The sequence below is a fragment of the Cervus canadensis genome, chromosome 27 (genome assembly GCF_019320065.1).
Source record: "Cervus canadensis isolate Bull #8, Minnesota chromosome 27, ASM1932006v1, whole genome shotgun sequence".
Taxonomy (NCBI): Eukaryota; Metazoa; Chordata; class Mammalia; order Artiodactyla; family Cervidae; genus Cervus; species Cervus canadensis.
In genome coordinates this window covers 36,787,707-36,801,041 of record NC_057412.1, presented here as the reverse complement: position 1 = coordinate 36,801,041, position 13,335 = coordinate 36,787,707, and the positions used below count along the sequence as shown (strand labels likewise).

General features: G+C 37.6%; 1 pseudogene across 1 annotated transcript; it reads left to right on the top strand.

The window, feature by feature from the left end:
• Positions 1-9,723: 9,723 nt before the first annotated feature.
• Positions 9,724-11,064, top strand: LOC122428778 (annotated as a pseudogene). The gene has a single exon (XR_006265815.1). The product of XR_006265815.1 is annotated as a pleckstrin homology domain-containing family O member 1-like (transcript).
• The last annotated feature ends 2,271 nt before the right edge of the window (positions 11,065-13,335 follow it).

Below are 13,335 nucleotides of genomic sequence, written 5' to 3'. Positions count from 1 at the left end.
GTCGGACATGACTGAGTGACTCACACTCACTTTTCACTTTTTTCAGATATGATTAGAAGGGCTGTGAAGAAGTATTTCAATGTATGGGAGAAAAGAATAATATTAAATATATTGGTTGGTAACAATATGACTTTAGAACTCAAATAACTGTATTTACAGACAAATTGAAAATCTTACTGGGTTTAAGCAGAGTAACAGAGGGGACTATCTGAGACGTTGTTGCAGGAATTAGGTAGGAATCCCTAATGAACTTGAGCATTAGTATCTGGCCTCAAGCTTAACTATATTTGAGTTATGGAAACAACTTAGAAAGTTACTAAAATTGTGAAATTATTTCAAGCATTAATGTAAATCATGATTAACTGTGATGCATTAGATCTTAGTTTGAATACACAAAGCTACAAAAAAATATTTTTCAAGGACTCTTGTTGTAAAGCTGTCTTTGTTAATAAACATTACTACTAAAAACTGGAAAACACATGTTAGGTAACACAGCAGTGAGAAAAAGGATGAGTTTAGAAATTATAAATCACCCTTGAATTGAAACTTGAAGCCTGTAACTTCATCTTTAAAATAGAATGTAGGTTTCAGATTCCATTTTAAATTAAACTATAAATATATATTTATTTATTTCTAAAGATAAGGTATTGCTATTATTACTCTGTTAGCTCATATGAGTTTAAACTCTGTTTCAGAGCATTTTATGTTCTTGCTGCTGTGATCACGGTAGAAGTATGTTACACCTTGGTAGGAAAATAGTATTGCTATATTCCTGTCTAATACCCAAATTTTGGAAGTAGCATTAGATCTTTTTGGCTATCAAGGTATTATCTAGTTTACTGAAGCAGTACTTATTAAATAGTAGGTAAAGTACCGCCTATTTGGAAGTTAACTACCTTTGAAAACTGTATCAGCTGTTACAGGTCACTAGGATAGTATTAAGTTACTGCTTCAGTGCACTAAATAGTACTTGCTGGTCTGAAAGAGTAGAAGAAGTCTCTAAAGGCTTTGACTTATGACTAGGGATAAGATTGCAAATAGGATGAATGAAGTTCCACTAGGGAATATTTACCTTAGAACTACATCTTAATAGACTGGACTTTTGAGCCTTCAGTCATTTTATTGTGTATAATAAGAACCTTGGTTTATATGTACACTTTGAAGCATGGCCATTTTGAGCCTCAAGCTATTTTTTTTCTTGGTTTGTTTGTTTTTCCTCTTCTAGAGTCCACAGTTCATGCTCTTAATCATTATTTTTTGCCTTGTCTACATGTTTATAGCTTTTTCATAAAGGGTGCATATTTCACACATGAATTCTACATAATGGTATATCTATTTGCTAAGGTACAGAACAATGTATAAAAAAAAATCTTTGAAATCATGTCAACAAGTTATCCTTAGATTTGGCACAGATGAAAAGAGGGCTGAGAACTAGGAAGACTGAAGAGCAAGAAAAATTATCTGAAAGATTAGTCAAAGTCAGAGATACTCAAAGGAAATGATCAACATCTTTAAAAATCTGAAGTTCATGCATGAGATAAGTGCTCGGGCCGGGTGCACTGGGAAGACCCAGAGGGATCAGGTGGGGAGGGAGGTGGGAGGGGGGATCAGGATGGGGAATACATGTAAATCCATGGCTGATTCATGTCAATGTACGACAAAAACCACTACAATATTGTAAAGTAATTAGCCTCCAACTAATAAAAATAAATGAAAAAAAAATATGAAGTTCTATACTATTTTCTTCCAAAAAAATGGGAAGTTGGCCACATATTCATGTTTTCAAATTAGAAATTGAGTTGTCTTTCCCTTTCTAAATTTGCTCATATTTTTAAAATAGAAGGGTACATATTTTCAGTTATTGCTAATAAATTTTTGAACATATTCCAAGAACAGAAACAGAGCTTTGTTTCCATCCTATTTTTAATTTAATCGCTTGCCAAAATCCAGGGTAAATGGAAATAAAGACAATAGACATCTCTCAAAGTTGTTTTGCACAATATATATTACTTGAGTTAATGTATGGGGTATTATTGAAAGAGAAGTATTTACCTTCTTAACTACTCAAATAATAAATATTAAAATGTTCAAATAAAATTAGAAGCTGCCATGTATCGTAACTTTTACACTAAAAATGCATGAATCCAATGCAATACTTGCATTTAAATACGTAGCACTAGAGGATTTCCAGGTTGCGCTAGTGGTAAAGAATCCACCTGCCGATGCAGGAGACCGAAGAGATGATGGGTCTATCCCTGGGTCAGGAAGATCCCTGGAGGAGGACATGGCAACCCACTCACGGTTCTTGCCTAGAGAATCTCATGGACAGAGGAGCCTGGTGGGCTACAGTCCATAGGGTTGCAAGGAGTTAGACATGACTGAAGAGATTTATCACACAAGCAAGCATGTAGCACGAACAACGTACATAACAGATAAAAGTTGGGGGATAAGCTATTACTCCCTGATGATGACATCCTACACACAAAATGTCACAACACAGATAGGCAATGCCTCTTAAAGGTATTTTTTTCTTTAATAAATATAAAAAAAATTCCATATCTCATTAGCAACTGAGATTATTCTATTTTAGATTTAAAATGTACTACAAATTTAAAGTGATGTAAGTTTAGTATAGTAGACTTTGAAAAGAACAATAAATCTTTGGAGTAGCATTTTGAAGCCAGCTCTTACTCCTTTCTTAGTGGACTCAGTGACAAAGAGATTTGCCTGGAATCTTTGTGTTTGGACACAAAAATTTGCCTCTCCAGATGTGAAGGATAAATTCAAAAGTATTTGTGATACTTGTTTTTATTTTATTTCCTTTGAATGTAACCAGGATTATGAGTTAAAGTTTCTATTAGATGCTGTTCTCTCTTTCTTTCTGCATCCTGACTCTTAGTGAGACATTTCCTCTTCTTGAATGCATATACTTGGCACATAAATTCCTTTATGCACTCTGAAACTGCAGTTATGTTTGCACCAACCTAGTAATTTTATCTAATCTTTCCACCAGTTTTACTGAAAATATTTGATTGATTGGTATTATATGCATGTATGTATGTATGTATGTATATGTGTATGTATATATATGTGTGTGTGTGTGTGTGTGTACATATATATTCATTCATGTGATTTGCATTTTACCAACATTTGTATATAACCTGTTCATTTGGATGTTTCTCTCATTATTAACCCAGGTTTTGATTTCTAATCTTCCACCACTACATATGATTGGCTGAACCTCATTCACATTTGGAACCATAGCTTCCTCAAAGATTTGTGGAAATACAGATTTTAGTTTTTCTATATGTGAGATCCAAGAAAATACTTCAAAAGGAACTTTGAATAAATGTTGAGCAAGCCAATCCAAAAAGTTGCAAATATTTTCTCTGAAATAAAAACTGCTAAAATTTTCATGTTTTATACTCCAAACTGATAACAATATACTTAATAATTCAGTATTGTTGCTTCAAAATTTATGTAGCATCTCTCTCTGTATACACACACACACACACATATATATTTATTTATTTATTTATTTCATATATATATATGAAATGGAGAAGGAAATGGCAACCCACTCTAATATTCTTGCTTGGAGAATTCCATGGACAGGGGAGCTTGGTGGGGTAAAATCCATGGAGTTACAAAGAGTCAGACACGACTGAGCAACTAACACATACAAACAAACACACACACACACATATTATATATATATATAATATATGTATGTATATATATATATATATAAAATAAATGCCCATTGTGGGGTTTTTTCAGTATTGCTTCCTTGTGCACAATACACTTCAATTTGCTCAATACTCCAGTCTCCCCAATCAATAACTAAGATTCAAAACACATTTGACCCTACAAAAGTGTAGACAGAATGAACTGAAAATTAAATGGGGAAAATAAATAATCTCAAATAAAGATGTGGATAGTTAAAGACACTCTTGTGATAGAAATAATACTTCAACCAATACCAGTGTGAGAATACTTGGACTATATAAAGTTATACACTGAGTATGTAAAGAAAACTAATAATCCAAATTAACTTCCATACTGAGCAAAATAAAGAATTAGTATTAGAGCAGGCCTTGACTTCAAAGAACACAATGGCATGAGGAATAATGGTCATTCATTCTTAGCAAGGGTCCAAATTCCATTTCATTAGACTGCAAATACATTTATCATTATGAAAAATACTCTGGCTAATTTCAAGTTCTAAGTCATTACAAAGTGATATTAGGTGCAATAAATTCCTAACCATAAAATGTTGCTCTCTAAGAAATGATTTCAGCTTTATTTAATTTGATATTACAGTATTAATTAGTATCAGAGTTATAAAATTGCAGTTTTAGCCCTGGGCATTTTGCCACTCCAAATACTGTTTACTAAAATAAATCTAGCTGGAAATAATTATTTTTATAGTGAGGGATCTATGATTCTTTATTATGAATTGGATTTGGGAGATGATATTTCAAGGGCTTTCTGTGCCACAATATTAATAAATTTTCTACCTAGAAACCCTCACAAAATTATAAGTACAGAAATGAAGAAATATTCCAAATGTACACAGGGAGGGTGGCTTTACATTATCTCTTCTTTTAGAAATATTTTTAAACCCTGGAACTTTCACATACAAATGCCCTCGCTTGTATCACACTTGAGCAATGACTGGCTCTCCTGGTCCTACAGAGCTTACCAGTGTTGAATTAGACTAGCCCTTCACATTGCCTCTTCCTCACTAGCTCATCCTGGGTCCTGTATTCCTCTTTTCTGCTGTTTAATTTTCTTTAATGATCTTCTTTAGTTCCTATGTATATCTTAATCTTTCTAACTCTTGTTTAAAAAAAAAACTCATTTTGAGTGCTTATCCTGAAAAACTGGATTTATTAATATGTCATATATTGTATGGAGAAAAGGGAAATCTTACCATTGAATACAATTAAAATAATATACCACTAGGCCCTGAACTTCTAATAGGGTTTTAGTTGTGAATATCTTTGAGAGTTATCAAAAAGAGAAAAACAAAATTGAATCCTTCACTACTTAAAAATGCTCTTGCACAAATGCCAGCAATCATACAGAAATGTCACACCAACAGTCTATTCTCTGTTCTGTTTAATTACTACATTGCAGTGATAGTTCTATAATTTTAATTGTGAAATTTTGCCCCCTTTAAAACCAAGACAAAATATAAGAAAGACAAAAAAGAAGTTGTAATATTAGAACTCATTCAACATTTAGAACATTGCTTGTACCATCTCCTTGAGTTTAAAAAAATCAGTATGCAATGTAATCTAAATATAAAATTGTAATAAGTATTTGCATTCATGTATGATTTTGATAGACACATCATAATTTAACCACTGTCAAAAAGTTATCAATTTGATATGACAGGCATAAAATATCAAGGCAGACTGAGCTCATCATTGTTTTCATATGTAAATTTGTGTCTATGAGTTTTCTAAATATAGTCACGTATTTTTTACCAAGTTATAATTTTGTCTAATGCCTTAAATGAACTGTATCATAGAAGTTAAAAGTAGATAGAAAAAAGACAAATTTTCAAAGTACACTTGGCTGCATGAAACAGAATATTCTCTGCCTGATCTGTAATGCAAATACTTACTGTTAAATGTGTTACTCTACTACACAATGTTGTGGTTGTTAGAGAGAAATCTAATAAAACAGATATCCTTTATTCAAGGCTATCAGGAAACAAGTTGCTGTTGAATGGCATCAACTTTACTATCACACATAAATCTCATCTCCCATTCGCCAAAGCTTGCTAATGCTTTGTTCTATTAATAATAGAACATTTCTTTAATACAAAAATTTAGTCAGGAGGCATAAGAAGCATGTAATCCTTTCAAGATAATTTATTTCAATAATGGGAACATTTTTTTCAATATACATTAGTATTTTAATTTGACCAGTCTGTGTATGGGCTGCCCAGGTGACTCAATAGGTAAAAAATCTGCCTGCAGTGCAGGAGATGCAGGCAGACATGAGTTCATTCCAAGGTCAGGAAGATCCCCTGAAGGATGTCATGGCAACCCACTCCAGTATCCTTGCCTGGAGAAAACCATGGACAGGGGAGCCTGGTGGGCTATAGTCCATAGAGTTTCAAAGAGTCAGGCACAATTGAAGTGACTGAGCCCAATCTGTGTATACCATCAAGAACATAGGGAAAGTTTGTTTAGGAAAGAATTGTCTGATTTAAGACTAATCAACTGTCTTTGTTTTATGATATGGCAAAATATTATCTTTCTCACAGTAAACAATTTAGACTCACTGCAGGTCATTTCTAGCCAATCCCCAACTGGGAATAACTCAACATTTTACATTTCTATAAATCAAATCTTAAAAAAATTATTAGTTATGCTAATGACAAAATAAAACCCATGAAATTTATTTTTAGTTGGAAAAATTTAAAACTTTGCAGTATCATATGTTCTCCCAGATTCTCTTTGGTCTCTAGAAGACTTCTGATTTGAAATTGTAATACAGAGAAACAAAAAATGATGGTTTATTGTGGGTGTAATTGGGTCCCCCCTCAAATATAATTGCACAGGTCCACTTGCACATGGATTTTTCTCAATAAATACATACTACACTATTACATGATCTGAGATTAATTCAACCTGCTAGTGCAGAATTGCAGATATAAAGGGCCACCTGTAAAGTTATACATGGATTTTTAACTGCGGGTAGGCATGTTAGCATCCCCAATCCCTGCATTGTTCAAGAATCAACTACATACAACTTTTTTAGTAAGAGAACACACACTGGGAAGAGAGAGAGGAGATGGAGAGGGAAAAGGAGAAGTTATTAATAGTTTTGTTTTTTTCCCCCTAATTTTCAACATTTTTTTCTGTAGTCAGAAACTTACTGTCAGAAACTTGGTTGTTGGAGTGGTCTGATGACTAAAACATATGTATGGTCAAAACATCTTTATCAATAAAAAATTTAGATTTTGTGGTCATCCCTGCTAAAATTTGCTATTGTGGTTCTACCCCTCTACCCAAATATAGAGAGGCAGCAATATCTTCAACTGAATTTACATATATATATATATATAGGCTTCCTTGATAGCTCAGACGGTAAACTGCTTGCAATGCAGGAAGACCAGGTTCAATCCCTGGGTTTGGGAGATCCCCTGAAGTAGGAAATGGCAACTCACTTCAATATTCTGGTCTGGAGAATTCTTTATGGACAGAGGAGCTTGGTGGGCTACAGTCCTTGGGATCAAAAAGAGTCTGACAGGGCTACGTGACTAACCCTATATGTACACATACATAGGCTTCCCTGGTGGCTGAGTCAGTAAAGAATCCACCTGCAATGCAGGAGACCCAGGGACAGAGGAGCCTGGTGACTATAGTCCACGAGGTCACAAGGGTTGGACGTGACGTAGTGACTGCACCACCATTCACACACACACACACACACATTTATACACATACATATGTATGTATGCATTTGTGTGTGTGTGTGTGCATATATATAATTACTGACCATTCTGTAAAAGGGAAGAAAGGAACTGTCAGCAGCCCGTGCTGCTCACAAGGCATCTGTGAACACAACCTTATTTGGAAATAGGGTGCTTGCAGGTGTAACTAAGTTAGGATGAGGTCATATAGGATTAGCATGGGCCCGAGGTCAGTACAACTGCTCAGATAAGAAGTGGAGGAGAGACACAGAGACACACAAGGAGATCATGTGACAGCAGAGGCAGAACTTGGAATGATGAAACTCCGTAAGAAAAGGAATGCCAAGAACTGTTGGTAGACACCAGAAGCTAAGAGAAAGACACTGGGAAATACTCTTGACATCCCAGAGTTTAAAAGTTTGAAATTGTGATAGCCCACTGGATCATTTTTAAGGTGCTTTTAATTTTGATCTAGCATACTCAAAGGTCTTCATTTCTGTATTCCCTTTCCTGTTGTTATTTGAACCCTAAGGTTCTAGACAGAGTTTAGACTCTCTTGAGAAAAAGAATTTCCAAGATTTTTACTCCCTCTTTGAAACTGCTTAGGCCTGAGAAATTGTTTCTTTAGGGCAAATTTAGCCCAAGGTCCCTGTCACTGTAAAATCAACCTTAACAGCTGGCTGAAATGAAGCCGTTTTAATGTGTCTGAAGGCTGGGTCTCTGAGAACTGGGCTAAAAACAATGCTTATGCTGTGTGATTATGAATATTATGAGAATTCTGCCTGAACATTTAATTGGATAACATTTTCGAATGCCAGATTTTCTTCTGTAGTGGTGTAGTGGTGTGGTATGCCTCAAGTATTTAATTTTCATCTATTTCCCTAATCCTTTCAGGAAGATGTAGGTGAGTTTCTAATAGTTTAATCCACTCAAATTGGCTCATTTTCGTCTTTAGATAGGTTGACATACAATTTGTCTAAACCAGAGATGTTTTTGAGAGTGACGGGGCAGCAGGCATAAACCATGGCTATGCTTGGCTGAACAGACACTTAGTCACACAACATAGCAGCTTTGCTGGAACTGAAATTCTTCTTCTTAATATCTCTCTACTTTGTAGCTCAGTTATACTGCTTTCTAAAATATTTTTTCCAAGTTTTATATTTAAAATCTCATATATATGGGACATACATGTATACATACATGCATATATACAAAATTTAATATCTACTAAAATCACTTACTGTTATGAAAAATCTTGTCCATCTTCACTCCCTCACGTTGCAGAATCTCAACAAGAATATAGTTTCCCAATGGACCTATTTGTAACCCAAGTCTGGTTTGATTTCTGTTTCTCTGTTCTCAGATTCCTTTCTCTTGCTTTTAACTCTAGAGTGGTGGGATGGCTTTGCGTGCTACATTTATCAGAAGCCCTTGTACCCTGGATTCTGACTGAGTTCAGTCAGTGGAAACCATTGGGGAGAATTTGGCTGGAAAGAGAAAGAGAGGTAGAGGACTTTCCTCTCTGAAGCCCCAAATAATGCCTCTGTAGCCCTTTTTGGTGGTCCAAGCTTCTATACTTCTCTGAAGACCCTCAGCTCTAGCTACAGCAAATGACTCTTCCTTCAGAGTGCCAGCTAATGCCTGATGCCTCTGTGCAGCAAGACTTGGTTCTGGAACTTTCTCATGGTATTGTGCTCTAGTAGCATGGTCTCCCTCTGGCCCATCCAGCCCTAAAGTTTATTAAAGCTTCCTGTTGTATTTATTTAACCTTTTTGTTTTTCATCTCTGCCAACAACCTTGAAACTAGTTTCTTATTTAAATTTTTTTCTGTTCATGGTACTGTTTTTCTGAATATACCCAAATATACTCAGAAACAATCTATTAAGAAACAAACTGTCTCATAGTGAATAGTTCTCATTGTCATGTGTAGATTTCTAAAGTGGCCCTCTAGGTTCATGTTCTCAGTTATACATGCCCTGAATAATCCCCTCTCTTTGACTAAGGATGAAACTTATGGATACAATGGAATATCACATGACGGTTTGTTTACATTAAATGGCATTTTGGAGATGTGGTTAACTTCCCGTATCAGTTGACTTTGAGTTAACCAAAACACATTACTGTGAGTGGGCTTGCTGTCGTCAGGGGAACTTTTAAAAGAGGATTTAGGATTTTATTATTATTATTATTATTTTACAATAAATGCATTTAATCATTAGGCATTCATATTTTTGAGTATGTTTCAGTTGCTTAGTAAAGGTAGGATAAGAGATCACACTTTTGGAGAGGGAGGGAGGAGCGGCGGCGGCGCCGGGGGCCTCTGCGCACCCTCCCCGTGGGCAGGCGCCCCCTCGAAGCGGCCTCGGGCCCCCGACACGGGGCCACCCCTTGGCGCCCGCCCAGCAGCCCGGAATGATGAAGAAGAATTCCACCAACAGGAGGCCTCAGGATGGAAACCATAGAAGGTCGGCTGGGTCTGGAAATTCTGCGGGAAAAGGATTTTCAGGGAGATTTGGAAAAACCGCTACGTGGTGCTGAAAGGGGACCAGCTCTACGTCTCTGAAAAGGAGGTAAAAGATGAGAAAAACGTTCAAGAGGTGTTTGACCTGAGTGACTATGAGAAGTGTGAAGAGCTCCGGAAATCCAAGAGCAGGAGCAAGAAGAATCGTTATAACAAGTTCACTCTTGCCCACTCCAAACAGCCCGGGAACACGGCATCCAACCTGATCTTCCTGGCAGTGAGTCCGGAAGAGAAGGAATCATGGACCAATGCCCTCAGCTCCGCCATCACCCGAGCCAAGAACCGTGTCTTGGATGAGGTCACCGTTGAGGAGGACAGCTATCTCGCCCACCCTACTAGAGACAGGGCAAAAATCCAGCACTCCCGCCGCCCTCCGACTCGGGAACACCTAATGGCTGTGGCTTCAACCTCTACCTCGGATGGGATGCTGACCTTGGACCTGATCCAGGAGGAAGACCCTTCCCCTGAGGAGCCAACGTCCTGTGCTGAGAGCTTCCGGGTCGACCTGGATAAGTCTGTGGCCCAGCTCGCAGGCAGCCGGCGGAGAGCAGACTCAGATCGTGTCCAGCCCTCCTCGGACCGGGCAAGTGGCCTTCCCCGACTCTGGGAAAAGCCAGACAAAGGGGCCACTTCCACCGCACAGGCTCCTAAGAAGTTGACCGCCACAGAAAAAAGCCGTTGTGTCTCCCTGGAGGAGCTCTTGTCTCAGCGGGACGCTGCGCCAGCCTACACCCTCCAACGACGGGCCGAGGACCCCCCAACCCTCATCCCCCTCCCCGGGGCAGCTGTCCCGGATCCAGGACCTGGTAGCAAGGAAACTGGAGAAGACTCAGGAGCTGCCGGCAGAGGTTCAGGGACTGGGAGACCGGAAGCGAAAAGCCAAGGACCCCCCTCGGTCTCCTCCCGATTCTGAGTCAGAGAAGCTGCTGCTAGAGACGGAGCGGCTGCTGGGAGAGGCATCGTCGAGCTGGAGCCAGGCGAAGAGGGTGCTGCAGGGGGTCAGGGAGCTAAGGGACCTGTACAGACAGATGGGCCTGCAGACCCCCGACTCCCACCTCAGACAGACCACCCAGCACAGTCAGTACCGGAAGAGCCTGATGTGAAGGCCAGTGCCAGAGGCTGGAACTAGTGGGGATGGACAGATTCTTATCTCCAAGTATTGCAGGATAAAAGCATTTTTATTTACCTCAATCAAAAAAGAAAGCAAAAACACAATAAAAAATATACACTTTTGATATTTATAAATGAAATTTATTCTGATACAGACAGTCTTGATTTTGGTATTCCAATATCAGTCATTTTATGTGGGCACTCACCCCAGGGATTTCAGAAGAAACTGACTGAAGACAAGACTGTGGTATATTTATAGTTTCCACTATATTAGCTTGACTGGTTCTGTAAGAAGGGCAATACTCTTCTCTTAGAATCCAACTCCTACACACCATGCTTGGTCACCTGGACCTTCATTGCATCTTTCAAATTAGTGCTTAATATTCAGTTATCAGAAAGCTACACAGTCACTGCAGCTCTAGGCGCTACATGAGAGTATGTACACCTGGATTTTTCTTTCTCACAAAGTCTTCCACCCCTCTCTTCCCATCTTGGAAATCAAATCTCCAGCCAGCAGTCAGGACATTATCACTTTTCTTTACCGCACAAAAGCCCACACTATTTGGCCTTTTTATCTCAATTGGTCTCTGAAAATACAGATAAAAAATAAGTAAGTGTATATGTTGAGCTCTCATAATTTAAAAACTGCATTTCATGTATGTATTTCTTTTTCAATTTATGTTTGTCTAGACTCTCTTTCTGGCATCCAGTCCCATCACTTCATGGCAAATAGATGGGAAAACAGTGGAAACAGCAGCAGAGTTTATTTTGGGGGGCTCCAAAATCACTGCGTGTGGTGACTGCAGCTGTGAAATTAAAAGATGCTTACTCCTTGGAAGAAAAGTTAAGACCAACCTAGGCAGCATATTAAAAAGCAGATACATTATTTTGCCAACAAAGGTCTGTCTCATCAAGGCTATGGTTTTTCCAGTAGTCATGTATGGATGTGGGAGTTGGACTATAAAGAAAGTTGAGTGCTAAAGAATTGATGCTTTTGAACTGTGGTGTTCGAAAAGACTCTTGAGAGTCTCTTGGACAGCAAGGAGATCCAACCAGTCCATTCTCAAGCAAATCAGTCCTGAGTATTCATTGGAAGGACTGATGCTGAAGCTGAAGCTCCAATACTTTGGCCACCTGATGCAAAGAACTGACTCATTTGAAAAGACCCTGATGGTGGGAAAGATTGAAGGTAGGAGGAGAAGGGGACAACAGAGGATGAGACAGTTGGATGGCATCACTGACTCAATGGACATAGGTTTGAGTAAACTCTGGGAGTTGGTGATGGACAGTGGGCCTGGCATGCTGTAGTCCATGGGGTGGCAAAGACTCAGACATGACTGAGGGACTGAACTGAACTGAACTGAGACACTCGTCTGCTCCTTCCTAAGTAATCTCTTCAATTCTTCTTCCTTGAGGAAAGTATATAGAAAACATGCTTATCCCATTCTCCAGGACTTTAGTTTTGTTTACCTCACTGACCATTACAAACCCCACTGAACTCAAATTAGTAGTATTCTTTTCTTTATAATGAGAAGCCTCAGACTCATCTTCTGAGCTGTAGTTTAAAAATACACATTTTTGTAAATAAGGCTATCACTCATATTTTTCTATGTTGTCAGTCTATTATACTAGACTTCACATTTATGGAATTTTTGTAATAAAAATTGGTTATAAGGTAAAAATACAGTTAATTATTTGGTCACAGTGAATAAGGAGTAAAGTTTGTCTTTCATTAAGTGATGGTTAAAGACCCTCTCACATGAACTCCAGTAACCACTGAGATTCTCAAATCCAATGTACAGGTGAATCATCAGAGGGTGACTTTCTCAGAAAATGAATGCTCAAATAATTAAAAAAAAAAAAAACTCTTTCCATTTCTTAACATGGCACTCAAAAATTAAAAAAATTGTAATATAGTACTGGAAAATTAAACTTCTAATGAAGAAATGAGACTGTAATATGAATCTGAAAAAATATAAATTTAGAGAGATCCAGACAATATTTAGAACAGCCTTATTTATTGTGATATAATAGAGTATATGATGTTGAGGCTACAAAATGTTTAAAAACACCATCACTAAAACAAAAGCAAAATCAAAGGTAATTGGAACCAACATTGAATGACTCTGAGAGATGCAAACTCTTATCAGTTACATAATATTCAAAATGGAAATGAAAGTACTTGTTATGGTATAATAATTATAAAAGACTCTGATGATAAGAAGAGTAAAAGAAATTCAAATATCTCATATTTATAATAATAGCATAA